Source organism: Engraulis encrasicolus, chromosome 3 (assembly GCF_034702125.1).
Source record: "Engraulis encrasicolus isolate BLACKSEA-1 chromosome 3, IST_EnEncr_1.0, whole genome shotgun sequence".
Lineage (NCBI taxonomy): Eukaryota > Metazoa > Chordata > Actinopteri > Clupeiformes > Engraulidae > Engraulis > Engraulis encrasicolus.
In genome coordinates, this window is record NC_085859.1 from 29,477,236 (window position 1) to 29,499,212 (window position 21,977).

The following is a 21,977-nucleotide window of genomic DNA, read 5'->3' on the forward strand; positions in this document are numbered from 1 at the left end:
GCACAACACAGGAAAAACAGGTGATGACTAATACAAGAGTGTAAAAGAAGACAAGATAGATTCATTTCCACTGTTTCACCATTCACCACATGGTGGCACTCTGGGGCAAGCCAGAAAAAAAACTCCACTCAAGCTGAATGCAACATCAGGAATTAGCTGTAGGCATCCATTGTGCCATTGTGCCATTGTGAAAGTCATCTGTACAATATATGAACCTTGCATGAAAGCCAGATTCAGCTTCATGAAGGTGGAAGGACAGGTGGACTAATTAGCAAATTCTGCTATTTAGTGCCAGTTCGACTTTTAACCTATACTAGGCCTACATGTAAAATTCAATGTGAAATGTAAAATTCAAGCAATTTATTCACAATGAACATTGTCTTTACATAGGCCCTACTTAGGCTGCATTCTACTGTACCCATGTTGCTTATGCAACTCCTGGGAACACTCTGTTGTGTCAATACCATTTATCTAATTCTTTTGAGTATAAATGGCAAATTCATCCTTCTCACAACTGAATTACTGGAAATCCAATGTGATACAATGTGAATGGCATTTATTTACATCTTCATCAATATAATGATGAAGCACCATGTTGGTATCAAATATTATCATCAGGTCCCATTGAGTTAATTGGAAAGCGGATGATCACATCTCCAGTGCACTGCTGTGGACGTATCACACAAGAGAGCACTTCCCACTCTAAAGATTTGCATTTAGCTCGAGCCGCAGTGCCCTTTTTGGCTAAGCATATATTTACATTCGTCTGATAAGCCCTCGGGCGATCAGGGCCTGAGATAGGCTGCAGACGAGCCATGGTTTGTAATGGGTGGCAGAAAAGGACAGACAGCTCTTGCTATCGGCCTGAGCAGGCGCGGTGGCTTGGCATCGGGCCTGGACCAAGATTTGAAATGTTTAATCTACCATCATGCTCGCCATGATGACACACACTTAAAGGGTGACAAAGCAGGGCTCTGCATAGATTTGCTCTTTGTTCTCTGCGAGTGTGCACTGCCAGCAGCCATGGATGGATGAATGTGTGAAGCTAACACAAACAGATGAGGGTATAACAGATTTTAGAAAGAACCTCACATAGGCCTACAGTACATCCCACGCCAACCTGCAAGTTAAAAACTCCACTGAAAACCACTCAAGGAAAATGGCGGAAGAACTTGAAATCCTTTTTTCCCTACACAGAGATAAAAACAACAACATACTTCACAAGTATGAACCATTTATATATCAGATAACCCTCCATAAAAGTTGCTTGCCACAAATGAAGCGTCTCCGAAGTGTAAATTTGCATAAATGGTTTTCAGCAGTATTTGATTAGCTTGACACCAAGATGGTATAGGCACAAATGCTGTTATTGCAGGTTATTACGGGTGGCTCATTTGATTTGACTGAGAAGCAGCCACAGATAGCAATCTATTAAATCGCACAGCCATAAAATGTGAAAAAATATATAGAGAACATCAATCGTTCAAAAATCTTGCTTCTACTAATTACAGTATTTTGTAATTCAAAAGGATTTGGCCTGAAAGAAGCTGTGTCTTTTTTCCCTCTTTGCATTTAGTGTCAAGGGCATTATAAATGTAAGCGATAATTATGAATGCATTTCGGTCCACTGTGCTGTCAAAGCATTTCTTTAGAGAACATTGGTTATTCAGAAAAAAACACTTTCTGAGTCTCTGTGTTAGTCTTTGACACAGTATTCACAAAAATGCACTCAGCAAAATTGCCACCATTGAGGGCAAGGTCATGTGATTGCACTTAAGGCGGATGATGACACTTTGAACAAAAAGGCAGTGTTGTTGAGTACCACACTAGGCCAACAGCTCCACTGGTATGCAGCATTGACCTGGCCAAGGCCAAGTTTGGAGCGGCTAGAGGTAAATGTGTAGTATTTATAGCGATAGTCAAGGCAGACATTTTAACACACTGGCACATGCCGACCTAAGCATAACACAACAACAACTTAATTATGCTCTAAATCAGTAGAGAAAAAAAGGGTAATATACCTGCCAGGCTCAGGGTTTGTGAGGGAGGATGACCGATGTGTTTGCCTCTTGCAGTGGCAAATGGTTCATGCAGGATTTATTGAAAGGGAACTCTCGAACAGATGCGTTGAAACAACAGTTCATAAAGCCTGCGTTGCAAATATAACAAATGACCGTGCTCTTCCTTTAAAACGTCTCAGTTACTGGCAGTTTTTTTCCTTTGCTTTTGTTCTACCTCCCTTTTTTCCATATTTCCTGAAATAAATTGTACTGTAGCCTATGCATCACATCATCTTGACATATCATTTTATTTTTGTGTTTTGTTTTCCACAGTCGATGTCAAAGGCAATGCAGGATATTTTATATGAGTCTGCGGGGAGACTCGCTAGCCTGCCCCACAACATTAATTTGTTGTGTACAATCTACATGCAATCAGGCTGTCATAAGGCTGTGATGACATCTTTCAAACCTACTTTGAGTGTACAATTGCCAACAATATTAGAACAAATACAATCCCCTGTCAAGTAGAGTTATTTGATTGTCAAACACACAAAATTCATTAATTGTCAAGAGGTTCAGTGCTTGCATTGCAATATACCATGAATGCGGTTGAAGTCCGGCCTGGGTCAATTACCAATCCTACCGTGTCTCTCTCTCTCGCTCTCTTCCTGTCATAATCTTCACTCTCCTACTGTATCATAAAGGTACAAAGGCCTTTTAAAAAATCTTTTTTAAAAAATGGCTCCATGTCCCACTAGATGCTATCATGAGAGACACATCTTCAGCACCACGGACAGCAACCAATGCTTACAGACATACTGTAGACGGCTCTCCATTCAACTGCAATTTTCCTGTTACATGGGAATGTGTGAGATGAGCAATAACCAATATACGCCATATTGACACCTTATTGCTCTCACCACCACCCACCCACACACAATATGTAGAAACAAATACTGCACATCTATCATGCCTTCTTTTTCATATAGAACAAACACAGATTTTGTTTGATTTTAAAGGAACAGCCTACCATGCTTCCATTATAAAGCATGGTCTGAAGGGAGTTCATCCTGACCCTGACTTTGTTTGATTTAGTTGACTTTTGTTTCTATCTTTGTATTTTTAATATGTCTTGTCTGTGTGTGGGAGCATCATATCTACCGGTATACCCATTGCCTTGTGGAATATGTTCAAGACCAGAGTTGTATACGGTTGAAGTAGAAGTCGGCTACTGTTTTGTTTTGTTTTTTGTTTTTTTGAGTTTCTTTTTTTGGGGGGGGGGGGGGGTATTTTTCAACTTTATTTGATAGGACAGTGTGAGAGGTGGACAGGAAGCGAATTGGGAGAGAGACGGGGAGGGGTCGGCAAAGGACCCGGGCCGGGAATCGAACCTGGGTCAGCCGCATGGCAGGCGAGTGCAACTATGTAGTGTCATACTAGTATTATTCATACTACCATAGTGCTGAAATTATGTCAGTAACAGTACTTCTATTTCTATTTTATTCAACTCTGTTCAAGACATAGAGTAGTAGTCTCAACACTTGGATTTTAGGCATGGCATAAAACTATGTCCAACGCTGCGGCTTAAAACTGGAAGTGTCAGAAGGATTTTACAAACCCACCAATACCGGCCTATTTGTAATGAAACATGTTAATATAGGTCTTCTTCCCTATCCCGCCCCGTGAAGATGCATTGCGGAACTCACTGCCTGTCACAGAAACAGAAATTCAAATGCGCTCTGTTCAATTTTCCATTTGCTGTCAGACCCGATTCCTGGAGTGAAGCTTTGAGATTAGCTTCCAATCTGTCCCAAGCGTAGATCAGTGGCAGCACTTACCAATGCGATGCCCGCTATCATACATATAGGAAAAATAAGACATATATTACATCCCTTGCCAAAATGAATGGCTGCCCACTGTGCCCAGTGTGAAACACACCTGCTCTTTCAATGTGGTAGGAAGTGTGATTTTTTATTTTTTTGCATGAAGGCGCTGACTACTTGTATTGCACTTTTTAAAACATAGAGAACATTTTCTACCTGAATAAAAGTACTACCACAGTGCATGGCCTAGTTCTGCTGAGACTGCTGAGGCCATTCTGTCTGGTCCAACATCCCAAACTGCTGCTCTCTTCGGTTTTGTATGCAGGTTTGTGCTGCTGGAGGGGGAGGACCGTGAAGCATCTCAATTAGGTCCAAGGCTCCACTCCACAGCGAGGAACCCAAACCGCCTACCTGGAGACCTTAATATGCTGCCCAGAGAACCGTGGTATAGCGAGAGTGTACAAAGCTAATTCAGTAATGGGACGGTTGCTTTTGCAATGCCAGTTTTTACATCCCAATAGCCTGGCCCACAACAGACAACAGGTCCATGGCAGCTAACTGGCAATTTTGCAAAGGCAGTTTGCTAAATTTGTGCAGAGTGTTTGTTATTATAACCTTTTGTCACCGAAATTGTAATGTCTGAATCTTAATCCGGTACTTACCATAAAATGCATGGTAATGTCATAGCAATGTTGTTATGATGTGGTTGAATTTTTTCAGCAAAGAGTGAATGGGCCTGCCCTGCCAGCGGGCCCATCTGCAGAAGAAGACATAAAAGGTGTAAGGCAGATGCCCCAAATTAGGGGCATTATGGGCGGATAATAGCCCAGTGACTCGGCTAATGTGTGCCCAGTTTACCTGTCCTTTCCCCTCACTTCACCGCCCATGTTGACAGCACTCCCATTCTCCCCAGCTCACTGACTCCACTGCTGTCTGATAACAGTTCTATTGCCAGATGGTGAAAAAACAACGGCTATGATGGCTTCACTGACAGTCTTGTACGTGACGGTCGTAAGTTGTTGTATTTCAGGTCAGGTCAGCTGGATGGGAGAATGGAGTCCATTACCCACACCTCCCTCCATTCTGCTCCATTAGAACCTCGGCCGTATGAGATCACATCAGAAGAACACGACCCAGCACAGAGAGAGGTCACATACAATCATGATACTGTGTCTCCACCCTCTCAGACAAAGAGATGGGCCTTTTTTTAACTCCCTAATGTGTCCCTATTCTGAGTTATTTGGCTCATTTGGACTTTGGCTCAACCGGCTTGTTTTCAAAAGTATGCATCTCACCAAGTGGTTAGGGGTGTTCACTGGCATATACCTTCTGTCATGTTTTATTTAGCATTTTGGGAATGACACACACACACACACACACGCACACGCACAGACACACACACACACACACACACACACACACACACACACACACACACACACACACACACACACACGCACACGCACAGACACACATATAGAGCCTCTGTTATAACCTCACTGTCACCAAAATCGTAATGATCAAGTCTTGGTACTTAAAGGGTAACTTTTTTTTTTTTTCAGCCTTTTCCGAGATCCTGGTCGTTGTAATGGGTGCAGGTGTTTATTTACATTTCAAAAAAACATCTTGATTTATTCCCAAAAACATCCAAAAGGTTATGCAACCTCAGCAGACAACCTTCGGGAAAATATTTGGAGTAGGCCTATGTTAAGATTTTTTAAAATATAAACAAACACCTGCCCCCATTAGAATAGCTCATATCTCGGAAAGGGCTGAGCCAAAAAAGGCAGCATCATCGGGTACTGACAAGTCAAGGGTAGCGTGCCCCATACAATAGCATATTGAAATTGGCAGGGGTGCTCCTTTAAAGCTTTTGGTAATGTCATAACACTGTTGTGTTAATGACAAAGAGTGAACGGGCCTGCCGGCGGGCCCATCTGCACAAAGAGGAATTGAAAAAAAAAAAAACTTTTTAGAGTCGCTTTATCATTTGCCTAACGATACTGAACATGGCACAAACAGACATACTTTACACTGAAAGCAAAAGAGCGCCACAGTAGGCAGCCAACAGTGAAGAGAGGATAGGCCGGCCTATAATAATTATAAATCTACAAAGGCACAGCCGCTCACCCCTCATCAATTCCGTGACTAACCACACGCGTTATGAGAACATTCAGGGTCCAGGGTTTTGTCAAGGACTCCTGACTAGCCTACACCATGCTCACTAAATAAAATAGATGTTTCATGATGTAGGAATGTATATATATAGTAACAGCAGGTCTCTGCTACTGTACAAGCTGTCAGAAAGGGGTGATTAATGCTACCCACGCAATGGTTATGATATGAGTGAAATGACATTTAAGCGATGCAAGGCGGCTGAGGTCCAGCCAGAAAAAGGCGTGCTAATATAATGAGTTGATTTCTCTTTGACAAGGTGGAGCGTTGTTCGGCTCCATTATTCAAAGGTTAGAGGGAAGAAGGCAGGGAGAGCGATGCGGACCCCATCAACGCAGCATGGTGACTGACTCTGACATAGATTTGGGCGAATGTGAAGCACTTTTTTTCCTTTGTGAGAGCCCTATCCATTAGTCGGGTCTGAGAAAGTAGAACTGACAGTTGGGATCCACACCTGGGGCTTTATTTGGGTCTGCTGTCGATAAAGTTGACAGAGCTGCCCACCTCTGCCGGATCTAGGTCTCTCTCTCTACATGCTACTCACTGCTGTGTCGCGGGTGACGGAAAGTTACTGGCTCCTTGTGCTGACAGAAAGGCACAATATCAATTATATGTTACTTTCTGTGGTTGATTATCCCGTGGCAGAGCTGCATTTGCCTGGTTACCACCAGACCTAATCACAAGTGAGATTGTCTTTCAGATTGAAATGATTGTGTAGAAAGGCAGTATGGGAGTTCCCAGGCTAGAACTGCATTACACTCCCTCAAATTTTTGAAGAAGCCTGAAACCTGTATTAGCTTTTGTCTTGCACCTTTGGCCAGGAACAGGCCCTATGCACATTTTTTCTTCTCAACTTTGTTTTGGTTGAACGAGACATAAAGCTATACTCTGTAGGATTTTCAACTATCTAGTGAGGAAGTTGTATGCCAATGCAATGCACTTCCTGATGGTATAGACTCAAAATGTTGGCAGACTCTGCTGTGGCTGTGTAGAACTATTAGGGCACACCAACAACAGTATATATTGTGAGTAGGCCTAATTAAAAGTTGAAAGGAAAATGACAGTTTACTGATTGATGTAATTGCTAAGTAATAATACCGTTACACTTTATTTACATACATTAATCATTTTTTCTCAATAAGCATTTTAAAATAATAACGGATGCAGTGAAAGTGGTGGGCCTAAGTCATAGTCCCACGTCTCATTTGCTATGCAGAAGCAAAGATAAAATAAACAGGGCTGTCATCAAGTTTTTCCGAGATTTGCAAATTTAAGTGTCACAGAGTTTGCGTAAAACTAGAGTTTTATGCCTGGGCTGTGACAGCACTCATTTCCCTCCTTGCCACCATCAATCAAACAATGTCAAAAAAGTAGAACGTTTACAAACAACAGTTAAGCGTTTTAGTGGGAAACTAGTAATCCGTCAAATGAAAAGGCTTTTAAATACCCCTATAAACGCCCCCCAGATGGCATGTTTTGCATTCATAAATGCCTTGGTTGCCAACACCCAGACAGATGCCCTTTGGCAATATAGAGGGTGTGCTGTTGCACTGTGAAATCCTCATTTTTGAGCTGTCCATCTTCAAACCACAGGCAAACCACAACATGGGCCTGGTGCATATTTGCAGGGTATCTGACAGGGAGGACAAAGGGGTAAGTTGTCTCAGATGAAGAGTGGAGGCTCAGAATCGAGTCCCCATCACATTGTACAATGACGAAAGGCACAAATGCATTTCTTTTATTCATATTAATTGACTTATGAGAAAAGCTATACAGACACTTGGCATTTCACCCTATAATTTGTGACCCATGTTTTTGTCTTTTTGTCGTTGCACAGGGTGCAATGCAATGTGCACACAGAGGAGAAACTGTAGCCAGTGATGCAGAGGCAGCGTGGAAGAATGCATACCATGTCGCCGCCAGTCACGGATGCCCACAGTTGACAGACATCTTGATCCATCTCCCCTCGCATTGCCTCTACAGCCCCCCCCCCCCCCCCGGCTATTTCCCTGACACCCTCTCCCTCCTCCCTCTCCCTTTCTCCTCCAATTCCTCCCACCTCCCTCTGCTACCCTCTCCCTCTTCCATCACCCTTTCACCACCAACCCCTTCCAATCCACAATCATCCTCTCCCCCTGTTGCCCTCACCTCAACTCATCTTCCCCTCCTCCCTCAGAACACCCCCTCTCCCCCTATCCCTCATCTCCCCTTGCTCCCCCTCTCCCCCTGCTCAGCCCTCACCCTTCACAGTTCAGGCTGCCTGGGGCCCAGCAGGGATGCTTCAAGAGGGACACGCCTCTTCACTAACAAGTTTCAGTCTATCCTCAGGTAACCTCTGCTCACTGTGTTATAGATGCCACGGACAAATGCTCGACTTCTGTGTATTAACATACCTCGATAACTTTTGATTAACCTTTTAAAAAAAAAAGACGGAAGAAACCCGAATGCATTCAATCAAAAAATAGTCTACAAACAAAACAAGACAGGAGCCAGCTTTGACATTAATTATCAAATAATAACCTTTTAGCTAATTCAATTAGAGCAAAAATCACAGACGAGGACAAGTTTATTTTTCCAAAGCACCACATGTCCATTCACCGCACATCCATTAAAGGAATAGCAAAAAAATACAACAACAAAAATACAGAGGGTATAAACAAACCACCAATTGCCATTCTCTTGCTGCCCTTCGCTGTGCCCTTCCCTTATTGATAACAGATGTACGGCTTCAAAGCATGTCAGAACGCAGGGCAGAGCGAAAACAATTGGCTGGTGCCAGCTCCCATTCTTCAAACTGACAGCCAAACCACATGGGAACAAATGGATGACTAAAGGAAACGCCATTAGTTTGTTGATGAGGAGCAGCCGACAGGTTTTTTTTTTCCTTTTCCTTAGTACCTTGGACTCTAAATGCAGGGATTTGTTTTCCCCACCGCAACTCCCATCTCTGAACTGAACTGAACTGAACCACGTTCCCTCGGGGAGGGAAAAATATTATGCATGCAAATAGGCATCTTTTCAAAGATAAATATTTCATGCGTCTCTTTTATTCTGACAAGGTTTGTTTGCAAGATGGAGTGAGCTAGCACCTAGCATGCCCATGCTATTGTTATCATTAATGTCCATGGGGAGTTTGCAGGTAACTATGGGTGGACTAAATGAAAGGGTTCATGAAAACAATTAATGTAGGCCCTATCATTTCATAGGTTTTAATATTCATAAAGTATTTTGAACCATTTCAATTTTCTTTCCTTTTTTCCCAATTGCTTGTCACCCTCGATTGCTTCATTCTTGAGTTATGACCCCGTCACAAATGTATTATTGATTATCACACCCATACTGGATCTCAGATTTTCAGTTGCCTTGGCAACCCATAGAAATAGGGGGTCCATGACAACCACAAAAAATAGTTGTATTGTTCTCTTTTTCTTTTTTCTTTTTTGTTATTCATTTTTTCTTTCAAGAGCAAAGTGATTTTGCGTAAATCTTGAGGCTGACAGCCATGTGCAGTAAAAAAGGGTCCTTTAAACAAACCCTAGGGTTTCCCAAATCTCATTAACTTATTCATCATTCATCATACTTATTCATCATTTTTGGTTATTAAAAGTAGGCATGAAGGATCTTTTCCCCATCTTGGCTTTTGTATCATTTCAGTTCCTCATGAGTAGCCTAAATAGTGCATTTCTTTGCATCCATAGCAGTATGATACAGGCTACTTGGCAATGGAACAGTTTGTAGAGATTCTTGAGCCCTAAAAAACACTCTTTCTTAAAATTGGCGTCTTTGTTGGTGATTATCACCCCAGGAGGGCTATTTCATCCTATATAAATGGTCAGGAGGAGGACCTATATGCTGCCTCACAGGTTCATCTCCCCGTGGAAAATGGCCCACACATAACCCACACACTGCAAGAAAAGAAATGTCACACAGATTTTTCTCCCTCTGGGGGGTTGGCTGTAATTACATTCTTTTTTTAGCTGGAGTGCATTATATACAGCAACTATTTTTGTGTACTTGCCTGTTTAACCGGTAGGCTTAGTTGGCAATCGCTGATGATGCTAACGACAAAAGACCTAGGGCTTCTGCACACCGGCTTTGACAAAGGGCAGAGCACTGCTCCGAAAAGTTAAATTCCACTGTTTTCAATAGAACCCTGCACACTGGCACTGATGTCTGCGGACATCGGCTAGCCATTAGAGAGCCTCTATTTTGAGTTCTATTTTATCGTATCCGTCCATTGACTATCCATGCTACGGTGTGAAATTGGGTTTGGGGATCAGAATTGTGTGTCGGAAGCGAAAGTGCTCCACAGTGCTGTCAGAACCGGAACCGAGGTGCGGAGGCCCTTAGACGTATGAGCACAGTAAAAATAATGTGTCACGATCCGTGTAAGAAGGTCCTTTGTTAGAATCTCCTGGTTTATAGGGGAGTTGTCATGGTTAAGTTTAGGAACCCCTTGCCTAGTAAACTAGAGGAACCCGCCTAGCGGCAGAAAATATTTTTTTACCTGGTGACAGACTTTAGTATGGTCTAGAATTGCTCATCGGGAGATCATCCAAAAGGACGTGAAATCTGTCCTTCAATTACAACCCTCAATATGTGTTTTTTTTAAAATATATGTATTTATTGGTAACACTTCCAAATAAGGGGCCATAATTAACAGTAAAGTAGCTATAACCTAATACTTAAGTAAGGGTTAATAATCATTACTTAACGCCATATTAGACACATATTAATTGTTATTAATGCATATGTTGAGCATTAGTAAGCAGTTACTTAACTATTAGATATCAATAGCATATTATTATTTAACTAATAGATAAGTAAGGGCACAGTTAATAGTCAAGTAGCTATCAGGTCATACTTAACTAAGGACCAACATTAATAATTACTTAATACAAAAGTATGGCATAACTAATGGATAAATAATACATAAATATTGGGAGTTGGGACCCTTATAATAGAGTTGGCTGAGGATAACTAATGGTTAATTAATGGATAGATATTGGTGTTTGGGACCCTTATATTAGAGTTGGCTGCGGATAACTAATTCTTAATTAATCCATAGATATTGGTGTTTGGGACCCTTATAATATAGTTGGCTGTACATACCTAATAGTTAAGTAATTCGACTACTGTGACGTGTAGCGTTCACTCATTCAAATCACTGTATTAATGGCAACAGGAGCCATTATATAGCAAGGTTATTACGTACACTTCTCAATGATGGTGGGGTGATGAGATGTAATTTGTTCATATACCACTTATTAGTTTTAATGGTAAAAACCCTACAATAAATGCAGAACATTATGAAGAGTAATAGTTTTGAAGCAAAACTAAACCATTCCTTTGTGATAATTAAGTTAATGTCTGAAAATATTAGCTCCAAGAAGTGCAGTGCATGATGGGTACTCAATCTACAGACAATATTTCGGTATTATTTATTCATTAGTTATGCCTTACTTTTGTATTAAGTAAGTGTTAATTTTGGTCCTTAGTTAAGTATGACCTAATAGCTACTTAACTATTACTGTACCCTTACTTATCTATTAGTTAAATCATTTTTATGCTATGAACTTGTAACACAAGGTAATAGTTATCTAATAGTTAAATATCTGCTTGCTAATGTTTGACATATGCATTAATAACAATTAATATGTGTCTAATGTGGCGTTAAGTAATGATTATTAACCCTTACTAAAGTATTAGGTTATAGCTACTTTGCTGTTAATTATGGCCCCTTATTTGGAAGTGTTACCTTTGTTTTTTCTTTTTTATTTTAGGGCTTTTTGCCTTTATTTTTGACAGAACAGTGGAGGAGAGATAGGAAATGAGTGGAGAGAGAGAGCCAGGGACGGATTGGCAAATGACCCGGGCTGGAATTGAACCTGAGTCGCCGGAGGAGTATCCCAGTGCCCTACCGCTAGGCCACGGCAAGGCCCTATATGTGTTATTCATTTTTTTCTGGTTAAATGTGGAAGGCTTAGCACAGTGAAGAAACGGCTGTGCTGACGTATGTTATAATATTATGTTATATATTATATACGGGCAGGTAAACCCAGAGCTGGACTGGGGTCAAAAACAGACCCAGCATTTTTGGCTTAGAACAGCCCCTTAAACAGGCCCCTGTTTTTCTGCAATATTACCATTAGCTCAGTCCGTTGTCTGTATTAAACATAGACCCTATGGGGCCACCCCATGCTGTATAAATTGAGGGCTGGTCTCTAAGAAAAAAAATCAAAACATAAAAGAACAGCATCGACCCCTGAGGACTGTTGGCCCACCGGGAAACTACCAGATGACCAGTCCAGCCCTGATTACACCGTTCAGAACTCCAAATGTTGGTTCCACAGCTTCAGTAATGATGCAGTGCCAGACTGTATACTTTTCATGATCTAGTCTGGCTTGCCAGGCCAATTGTACTTGGCTTTCACCAGCATATAGAATACAATGAGAACAATGCATTGTACATGTAGACTAATGCATGCGCAGTGCATTAAAAAAATAGAGACATGACCAATTGCTGCGTGGCCCGCAGACCTGTGTTTTGGGCTGTTTTGGTTGGCCGTGCCTATACCTTTGCTCTCCACCCAACATGAGCGATGTAGCGGACAATGCAGCCCTTCTCCGCAGCCGAGCGGGGTAGCCATATTGATTAACACTCATGTTTCTTCTGAATCAATCTCCATTGCCCGGTGGCTGCTTCTTCCATTTTATTCCGCCTCAAAGTGAGACAAACGATAGTGGGTCCATTGGGAGGGTCTGGCTGGGTTCTGGGCGAGGGGGAGAGATTTCATCAAAATAAACGCCTCGGAGTCCCGAGTCCCGTCTCCCCCTCCCTGCACACCTAAAACTAATGAAAAGTGACATGCTGGTGCCATGGCTTTGTAACACCCCAAAGGATTTGAAAGGCAACATTTACAAGAATTGATTGAAGATAGCCACCAAATGCCATTGTTCACTTTTAAACACACACACTGGCGTGTCATTGGGGAAAAGGTTTGAAAGATGACTTCAGGTTTCGACACGTGCCATTTTGTCTGAAAATATTACAATGTCTAATGAGTGGAAACCATTTGGTCCTTTAACAAAACATATCACACCAACAAATGAGAGTTGGTTCTTCTATAGTGCCGTCCCATAGGTTTGAGTGGTGCAAATACGATACGATACGATACGATACGATACGATGATACTTTATTGTCAGTTTGCACTGAAATTCAGTTTGCATCCCTGAGCAACACTCGTTAAGACGAAACAGAATACAGAAAACAGAAAAACATAGGCCTACACAATAACATCACATCACAAGACTATTGCACAGCTGACAAAACAAAAGACACAGGCCTATGTACAGGCAAACATACATACATACATACATACATACATACATACATACATATATTACATACAACCCACATAACTTGAAGATAATACCACCATGAAGTAATAAATACTATGTAGTCTTACAACTGATTTAGCAAAAGAATAGATTGATGTATGAAAGCATGTTTAAGTCTGTTGCGGTTGAAGCGGGGAACTCTGAAACGCCTACTTGAGGGTAATGGCTGATATTCTTGGTAGAGAGTGTGTGTGATATCTGTAGAGATGCATGTGGCCAGTCGGAGCATACTTTTATTATGGGCTTCCTGGAATAGGTTTGCTATGGGCAGCCCAATGATCTTAGAGCAGATTTTAATTTGCTGTTGGAGTTTTGCTTTATCTTTTACAGAGAGGCTATTATACCAAGCTGTACTGCAGTAAAGCATGACGCTCTGGATCACAGATGTAAAAAATAAGAAAATGATTTGGGCACTAGCACCAAAGGATCTTAATCTTCGCAGGAAGTATATGCGTTGCTGTATTTTCTTACAGGTGAAATCAATGTGGTCAGTCCAAGTCAGATTTTGGTCGATCATAACACCCAGATATTTATAGGATGGGACTTGGCTGATGTCAGAGTCATGGATTTTTACGGGAGGTAGTTGGAGCTTGGGCGGTTTACCAAAAATTATCTCCTCTGTCTTTACTGTGTTAATAATGAGGTAGTTGTTATCACACCAATCAATTAACCAGTCCACATTGCCTTGGTACAGGGTGTGGTCCTCAGGTTGTGTGAAGAGGGTCACTAGAGTAGAGTCATCTGAATATTTGAGAAGATATTGATTTGGAACATTGGTGATACAGTCAGAAGTATACAGGGTGAACAACCTGGGGGAGCTTATGCAACCCTGGGGAACTCCAACATTGGTGGTAATGGGAGAAGATAGTGTGTCATTTACCTTGACCAGCTGTACCCTGTTTGTGAGAAAAGAAAAATACCAGTAAATAATGTATGGATTTATCTGAAACTTAATCATTTTGGACAAGAGTAGGTTAGGCTGAATGGTGTTAAATGCAGAAGAAAAATCAAGGAAGAGAGCCCTGGCATAGGTGTTGGGTTTATCCAAATGAGCAAATTTCAGCACATTACATTACATTACATTAGGCCTTACATTACATTGCATTTGGCAGACACTTTATAACCAAAGCGACTTACAAACGAGGACACACACACACACACACACACACACACACACACACACACACACACACACACACACACACACACACACACACACACACACACACACAGTACAGTCAGTAGCAATGATCATCTTTTTATTAAAAGGCTGCACTCAACCACTGCTTATCCGTTACATGTCAAACCTGACGACCCAAAACAATGATGTCTGAGAGACCTGAGACTTGTAATTTGTGTCTTTCTCTGTCAGTCCCACACCAATAACAACAAAGATATGAGGGTTGCTACAGTATGTATGGAGCCCATGTCATTACATGAGACATATTGAAGCTCTGAAGGTGAGAGAAAATAATGTCAAAATCATACAAAACAAGGCCTATATAGGAACCGAAATGACTATTGGTTGGGGTATGTTGTGTTTACACAAGGAGGGAGAACAAATGACAAGCCTCTTGGAAGAACTCGCTCTGTGTGTGTGTGTGTGTGTGTGTGTGTGTGTGTGTGTGTGTGTGCGTGCGTGTATGTGTGCATGTTTGTGTGCCTGTTCATGTGTGTTTGTGTGTGCATGCATGTGTCTGTGTGTGTGCACAGGTGTTCGCATACATGCGCGCGCGCGCGCGTGTGTGTGTGTGTCTGTGTCTGTGTGTGTGCGCCTGTGTCTGTGTGTCTGTGTGCATGCGTGTGTATATGCGTGTGTGTGTGTGTGTGTGTGTGTGTGTGTGTGTGTGTGTGTGTGTGTGTGTGTGTGTGTGTGAAAGGTGTGCTCTGCGAAAGAGGAAGTCACAACACACCTAATGCCCCATTGGGACATCTCATAACCGCCCGTGACACCAATCACAGCAAGATGTCACCTGGGTCAATTACGCTGAGATGATAGGGTCTGTCAGACCGTTTGAAGGGGAAGTCTCGGGCTGACAAGACAGCAGTGCCAGTGCCAGTGGCTGTGGCTGTGGCTGTGGCGGTGGCAGTGGCTGCCTCTGCACCCGCGCTGAATACTGCATGTGACACTGTCAAGCATCTTGTTACACTGAGCTTGCATCAGGACCGCACGGGCCCATTTCCAATTTCACAGTGTGTGTGTGTGTGTGTGTGTGTGTGTGTGTGTGTGTGTGTGTGTGTGTGCGCGTGTATGTGTGTGTGTGTGTGTGTGAGAGAGAGAGAGAGAGAGAGAGAGAGAGAGAGAGAGAGAGAGAGTGTGTGTGTGCGTGTGCAAGAGAGAGGCAGAGACAAAGGCATGACAGAGACAGAGTGACAGAGATTTTATTGTGATGAGTCACTAGGGACGGTTCGTAGGTCTGTTTTTTTACTCAAACATTCGGACTGTCTTTCACATCTAGAATACTGTATATAGGCATACGGAAATAAACCAACACAATAAAACATTTTCTTTTCAATTTGCCTTTTATGTCTCTTCTATGTTCTTATGCTAAGAAAGAAGCACTCTCCTTTTCAGCTGGCAAGGCTGAGTACAGTATGTGTCTTGTTTTTATTCAAGGCTGCTGAATGGATGAAATGACTACCTGTGCCCTCAATCACAAATCATGAGTTTAATAACATCACATTTCCAATCAGGGCATATGCGGTCCATTGTAACTTTATTAACACTGCATTTCAAATTCAAACATGGATATAAAGCACATAATACACACGCTTAATAATGAAATACACACACAACATACAATGAACACCATAAATAATGAAAGACATAAACTCATCTTTTTTTGTTGGAAAAACAAATCTATGTTCAAGTTCACAGTTTTAAACTTAACTATAGTTATGCCAATCAACCCACGTAAGATGCACAATGAAGAGTTCAATGAAGGATGTAAGTTAAAAGAAAAAAAATCCTCAATATCACGTCTGGCTGAAGGACAGACGCTTTTGCAATCAATGTTTTCTCTACAGTTAATTACCGTGCACACTGTTTGTCTTTGCAGCACATCCAATGACACACGCGAGATGATGATGGCACGTATTTTGTTGGCAGGGGCTTTAGCGTGGCGGTCGGAGCAGCTGCTGAAGGGGATTTTGAGCTGCTGTGCTGGGTGGGTTTTTGACCTCTCCTGCTACGCCTTATGCTGCACGGCCCTGATGAGCTCTGACAGGGATACAGGCCCTGCAGCAGCAGTCTGTTTCCTCCTCTCCTCTCCTCTCCTCTCCTTTCCTCTCCTCTCCTCTCCTCTCCTCTTCTCTCCTCCCCTCTCCTCTCCTCTCCTCTCCTCTCCTCTCCTCTCTCCTCCTTCCTTCTTAATTCTCTCTTGCTGTAGTCTGTCTCCTCCGCTTTCTCTCTCTCTCTCTCTCTCTCTCTCTCTCTCTCTCTCTCTCTCTCTCTCTCTCTCTCTCTCCCTCCCTCTCTCTCCCTCTCTCTCTCTCTCTCTCTCTCTCTCTCTCTCTCTCTCTCTCTCTCTCTCTCTCCCTGCTGTTCTTTTAAACTCTCCTGCTCATGGTGTTCTCCTTCACCCTCCTTGCCTATCTTTCGAAAGGTGGAGGGAAATTAAAGTTGAAGCCTGGAAAAAAGATCAGTTCCTGCATTCAATGGCTAAATTAAATGGAGATAAGTTATATATTGACATAGAAAGCAACATGGCTGCTTTGATTAGAGCACATGGCCAGTACAGAGTTGCAGATAGTATATGAGAGGATATTGGATTGCATTCTTATAGTACGATATCACCAGGGCCAGCAGAAAAGGTCTTGAACATGAGCCTGGACATACTTTCTTTAACTTATTATGAAGACACAGCCTTAGAAGCAGTGTTTCTCAAAGTGCTCGGCAGAACGCTGGTGGTCCACAAGAAATCCCAGTTTAAGTCATTGTTCTTAAACGACAGTACATATTCCTAATCTATCATGTGTTTAAATGACATACTTCCTGCTGCATATCATGTCTCTGCCTGTTAAACAGCCATGCCGCCCTTTGGTCTAGAGTATTTTGTGGAGCACTGCTATCAAAGGAATATGCCTGTAAAGAGAACTGAGTTCAGTGTAGGTTACAGCTAGCCTGGTCCTGACCATGCTATAATACTACCATTTCATTTCGTACTTATGGTCTGGCATTTGTTTGCTCTGAAGCGATTGTAGGAAGCAGGAAGTTTGCACTCAGTTATGGTTTGAAATTATTGGACACCTCGCTGGCAGTTACTCAACAACAACATAGCGCAGACCCAGGGATTAAAGCAAAAAAAAGTAATCTGACTGAACATATTTACCGGTTAGGCACCCGATCGAGTATCACTCCGTGACCCTACGAAAACCAATGTAGCCAGGCTCTGCCCTCATGACGAAACATACATGCAAGGAATGGTGCCAGAGCCAGCGGCATAGGTAGACGGGGCAGTCGCCTAGAGTAGAATAGGCCTATGTCTTGAGGGCGCCAGTAATACCAAAAAGTGCCACAAAATCAGAACTTCAACCAACATAAATCTTTACACTTCACATGAACAATGAATATTCATTATACACTCAGTAGGCCTATATAGACTCAGTATGAGTGTACCTGTAGGTACTAGATCAGATGTGCTCAATCAGATGTAGGCCTACAATGCTATGTTTACAGATGCCAATTTCTAAATACAAAAAAAGGAAAGAGGGCGGGCAGGCCTAGGCCGCTCACCAGATTGACTAGAACTGGCCGAGAATGGAGGGATAATGGATACTATATCAGACTGCAAAGATTGAACTGAAATTTGGGGCATGTTTTGGTTATTTCCTCTTATTTCTACCCATTGTTTATGAATTGTTCACAACATCATGCAGAATGGATTCACAATGAATGCTGCTTCAAAATGGTAGCTGATCTCACAGAATTATTGACTTGGAATTGCAATGTGTTGATACAGTGAGTGATCCCATTATGGGGTTTTTTGTTGTAGTAGTAGGCTATATTTTGTCTTTCACATTAGAATGGGCAAACACTGTTCTGGTGAAAGCACTGGTGCGCATTGCTTGCAGTTGTATTTCTGACATTTAAAAAGCCCTGATCATAGCAATCAGAGGGAGAAAACTAGCTTTAATTATTTGTATGTTTTTCACCCTTCGGCCTTTTTCAGTATTCATCCTGTTACAAATAACTTGTTGACGTTTACAAACAGGGTGCGGTATGTCTACCTCTGTGTTCTACCGTTTTGAAAACTACTGGCTACTTTTTTGCTTCTCGATGTGCGGTGCCAAGCACACGCTTAACATTGATTTAAAAAACGTCCCCGATTCTTCCTATGCGCACGTGTTCTACAAGCTGACAGGACGCAGCAGACACGACAGTCACAGACATACGTCTATCGTTTACAAAAGTAACACACTTTCCCAAGCTTGTCGCGCAGCTTTCCACTCGAATCAAGGCAAATCACCCACCCATCAGTCCTGAGTGCGCAGTGCGCAAATAGGCTAACTGAACTCAAACGAAACGCATAGTCCGAGAAGATGGGCACAGACGTTGAGCCACTCAAAAACAAGCGCACACACAACTGTTGCTGCTGCACACTATTCCAGTTAGCAGAAATAGCGTCACACAGTAACAAGCCTTGAAAGTGAAACAAACGTCGAAACGGCATTTATCGACCTTGAGTCCACCCATCAGAACACTGCTTCCCAGAACAAGACGTGGCATAAAATATTGGCTCTTCCAGGGATAGCCTATCCGTGACCCAAATGCAACCCATTTTTAACTTATTTCTTGAATATATATATCGGCAACAACAAAGTTAATCTGCTATGAGTACAGATGAGACTGTGAATTATCCGTTGTCAAAAAGACACGCAGCCAGTCAAACGCGCTAAACTTTGAGGATGAAACGCATGGTAGGCTATCCTAGTTAGCTGGCATAGTCGTCCCATTGGGGCTATGAATAATGCTAGTAAGAGTCACAATGCTTAAAAGGCAAACCCTTCAGGAAAAGGGCATCATACGCAGTCGAAGTAAACTATTCATTTTTTTTTTCTAAATATCTGCCACGGCAGGTGCAATGATATGGAAACGTCACTGCACTTTATACATTGTATTACAATTATTTTCTTTTCTGCCATCAGCAACAATTTTGGCTATTTATGTTTTTAATCTCTCGCGCTGCGCTGCCACAGAATTGTTGACCGCTCGTGTACTTTTTTTTTGGAACACGGAAGAACAGGGGATGACCCAAAACTAGGCTACTGATGAGTGAATGTTGTATCACACCGCCAATGGTGGAGTGTATAACTAAATCCGTACACCAAACACACCTCTCGTCCCCTTCTCATGACCAGGAGTGCTCTCGATTTGAGTTCAGTTGGAAAGTAAAAATTGTAAATTAATTGACATAAATTATACGGACGGAAATCCGTCCAAACGAAAATCCAGTTGACGGAATTCCGTCGTAGCGACGGAAAACTTTAATCCCTGCGCAGACCAATGACTCTGGCGCAGATGTGTACGTCATTGTCACCAGCGTCCTCCCCCTTTCCTCCCCACGTGTCGGGCGTATTCGATTATTGGCTGTTTTCTGGGGGGGCGTTGCGATCAAAATTCTACTGCTCCAGGCACTCCACAGAGAAGCACGGCCAGACTACAGTGGTGGAGCCAATCCTTTGGCGGAAGTACGTAGGATAGCTCGCGAGGCTAGGCTACAGCAGTGTTTCTCAACAGGGGTGCCGGGGCACCCTGGGGTGCCGCGGGCCCCCCTCAAGGGTGCCGCGGAAACGTGGATGATAAATGATGTAATATATAATACATATTTTTCTAAATTGATAAGTTAATGCTAGTCAGTGGGATCTCTCATCTGCCATTTAAGCACAATAAAGTAAATATAGGTTGCCCCAGTCAGCTGCAACTTCGAACGTAGGTCGTGTGACGTCTCCAAATTTTGTGTTTGTGTGTTATCTGATGTGTGATGCCATGTTACGGCTGGTTGGTTTGGGGTGCCTTGAAATTTTTCATGAATTGAAAGGGTGCCTCATCTAAAAAAAGGTTGAGAAACACTGGGCTACAGTATGGTCACATGGCCATTTCTATCAGCAGGATCACTGCACATCAAATCACTGCCTTGTGACACATGTTGTGACAGTGAAGCTAAATGATTTCAGTACTGTATGGCCATAATCTGTCAATCTATCTTTTCCTCTCCTCGCGTTATATCTGGAATGGAGTCTTAATTTGCTCGTAAGACAAAAAAAAGAAGCAACAGAATGTAGTGTCTAATAAGGAAACTACAGGCAAATTTGGAATGAGCTGTTCGTTTTCCTTTTAAGGAGAAGGCTCTTGGTTCCTCTTACATCTGCCTGCTCTTGCACAGCTGCGCGCATTTCAGTCTGTATCCCAAAGGGTTGATCATTAACGAGAGGGAAAGAAGCCTCAGATCAAACAGCGTGCACTGGAAGTTGTCAGAAGCAGCTGTATCTGTCAGCTCTGTAGTCTAGTTGCCCTGGTGGCAGAAAGCACCAAAGCAGACAAAGAATTTATCTCTCAGTGACTGTAGCAGATACACAACCGTCTGATGGTGAAAGGCTCTAACCTCCCCGATTCCTCCCACAGTTTTCCAGCAATTATATCAATAACTTTCCCCCCTCTTCTCAGAAATGAACAAAGCAGCATAAGCATTTGCCTTGCCTTTGATGGTCTTGTCCCTCCCAATTCCAAACGCTCAGCCCTGAAAATTACATCCACTCACATCCTGTACTGTAACAATGCTTTCATAGTACAACAAAGAAGAGAAACTGCAGTGCTATCGAATTAAAGCAGACTCACTCTTGATCACAGGGCCTGACAGAAGTGCTTATGATAAACATTTCAAATTTGCAATTTGAGGACTGCCGTAGCATTGCCACACACGATGAAGCAGATCTAATTTCTGCCATTGCTTTGTGTGCGATATGGGTTTCTAATTAAATTTCACAGAGTATTATTACGGCTTGATAGAGAAAGGTACGTATAAGAGGGTTCAACTAATCCTCACCTCTGTACCATAACACAAAATAAAATGCACTGATGCTCCATTTCCAACCTAAAAAACAAACAAAGAACAGAGAAATGAATGAAAGAAATGGTTGAGTAAAAAAGAGGTTTGATTTGACGGCAGCAGTGAATTAAATATTACATACAGTGCATACAACAAAGAAACCTTGAAGTGTTTGTAGAACACATACAGTTCAGTTAGGCCTATACATGAATGTTTTATTACATTGTTCTCCTCCATCCAGGGCTGGACTGTCCATCTGGCATAGCGGGCATTTCCCGGTGGGCCCCGGCGCTTTTGATCCCCTATTTTCAGAAATGTTAAAAAAAACGTAACGTTTCAGAAAATAGGGTGCCACAAGGGTGTGGGGCCCACTAGTGAGACAGTTCTGCGCTGCTAATTACGAGGGGACCCTTTAAGCCAAAAGTGCCCGGGCCCTATTTCTCCCCCAGTCCAGCCCTGCCTCCATCTGTCAGTGGGAAATATAAAGAAGGAAGAATGGGTCATTCTTTACCCACCTTTACCCACTTCA